At 46.8% G+C, this 2,050-nt stretch overlaps 1 non-coding gene across 1 annotated transcript; it reads right to left on the bottom strand.

Annotated features, from left to right (window-relative positions):
• Nucleotides 1-83: 83 nt before the first annotated feature.
• LOC115030265 lies at nucleotides 84-190 on the bottom strand. The gene has a single exon (XR_003835853.1). It is a non-coding gene; the product is annotated as a U6 spliceosomal RNA (small nuclear RNA).
• Nucleotides 191-2,050: the final 1,860 nt, after the last annotated feature.

Below are 2,050 nucleotides of genomic sequence, written 5' to 3'. Positions count from 1 at the left end.
TGATTATTTCTTGCCGTCTACTCCTCTTGGGTGAATTTGCTTCCTTTTGTTCTAGATCTTTTAGGTGTGTTGTCAAGCTGCTAAAAAATATGGAACGCTTCACGAATTTGCGTGTCATCCTTGTGCAGGGGCCATGCTAATCTTCTCTGTATCGTTCCAATTTTAGTATATGTGCTGCCGAAGCAAGCACGACATCTGACCTTTCACTTATCCTATCCACTCCCATATACCTAGCCAAAGACTTTTAGACATTATCATGCCCAACACCCTGCTGTGGCACCTCAGTGTTCAGAGCTGGGGTCTTGTCTTGTCTAACACCTGGTTGTATGGTTCCCTCTCCACCCCTCTTGCCCACTGGTACTCCCATATTCTTTGGAATTTGACTTCTATTTGTAACTCTCAGATGTTCTTCAAAATTTCTTATTTTCTAGTTCTAGGTTTGAAAGTCAGGCACTTTACCAGAGAGGTTTCTGTCCCAGGCTGGCCCCAACCATTAGCTTGGCAGAGTTGGAAGATAAGGGCCAGGCAAACTGGCTGGCTAATTGTATACCCAGCATTCAGACCTCAGAATACACTGAAGTGGGGCCTTCCCTTGGGAACTCTTCTTTTTGACTGCCACCCTGAAAGTGATCTACCAGTTCAAAAGACCATGGATCCCAAGGATGCGGGAAAGGACCACTGTCCAGAGGGCAAGGGCCTGTGGAGGCCAAGAGTTGTGGGGAGGAGATAAGGGAAGCTAAAACTCAGAACTACCTATGATTTTCAAGAGATGATGGGGAAATGAGTTTTCTTCTTGAAATTATAACATTATAATTTTGATTAGCTGGGAAAATGTGGTTCTGGTATAAATCCTGTCTGCTCCGAACCTCTCAGCTGAGACTTGAAAGCTCAGCATGTAAAGGGTTAAGCCACCTCTGCATCTGTATCATTCACTTGGCAGTTATGAGTCAGGGGCACCGGTGTGGGTGGAAGGGATGTGGGGACAAAGGGATAGGGTTACCCTCTACCTTCTCCAGCTTCTGACCTTCCCTGAGAGTCATTTCTACTCTTACTGTTGACATCCTCAAAAAGTGTCACATGCTAGAGACAAAAAGAGACAAATGAAGAACCATAAAAGAACTACACCCTCAAGAAAGTAAGACAGAGCTGAACAGGCCTGGAGGGCTAGAGTGCAGAGCACACAGGTGGTAGGACCATGGGGAGGAACGATGGTCAACCCAACCACTACACAGCTACTGCTCCTACTTATCTCAGTCAGAGGGCATGAGGACCAAAGAAATGATTCCCTCAGACAGAGTTACTTACAGAGGCATGCGGGGAGAGTGGCTCTCTGCCATCTACTTCACCAACAGAGCCACCCCAGCCTGTCTGACTGCTCCTGAAATCTACATCGCTGGAATACCATGAGCACCTCGCACGCAGCTGCACCACTGAAGACCTCCCCTCCCTTTTACAGGACCTTGTGGGGAGGGGAGTTGTAGGTCTTGTGACTTCCATGAGCTTTGGAAGTCTCTTCCCTTCCTCTTCCAGAGACTGTTTTAATCTAGTGAAGAACTACACACCCATTTATCCTCTCCTCCACTCTTGTACGATTCAGCATTCATAGGCTCAGGAGGCCAAGAGAAATCTGTTCCTAACACCATGCTTTTTTGAGCAAAAATAGGTGTAGGGAGTGTGGGCTATGATCTGCTAGGTACTCATTCAGAAAAAGGCAATGTTGTGATGAGCATGCTTCAACTCTGATCTTAGTTCATGGAGTTGAGTCGATACACGGTGGCCTGCCACCAGTACCTTCAGCAGTGCTGGGTCACTCTGGTTGGTTACCCTTTCCTCAGTGTCTGGGTTCTGTCCTCATTCTAGTCATTTCCCACAGTTACATGTTTGACATCATCTTTGTCTGAACCCAGCATCACATCCCTCAGTCACAGATGGCAGATAGGCTGAGCATCACTGATGCTCACCTAAGTGCCATTTAGGATCACATGGGAAGTGCAAATTCTGTTGCTTAAGATCATGGAATTTTCCAGGTAGTGGTGGCACATGCCTTTAA

Source organism: Mus caroli, unplaced genomic scaffold (genome assembly GCF_900094665.2).
Source record: "Mus caroli unplaced genomic scaffold, CAROLI_EIJ_v1.1 scaffold_21708_1, whole genome shotgun sequence".
Classification (NCBI taxonomy): domain Eukaryota; kingdom Metazoa; phylum Chordata; class Mammalia; order Rodentia; family Muridae; genus Mus; species Mus caroli.
The sequence above is the reverse complement of the archived record's forward strand: the minus strand, read 5'-3'. Positions and strand labels throughout refer to the sequence as shown.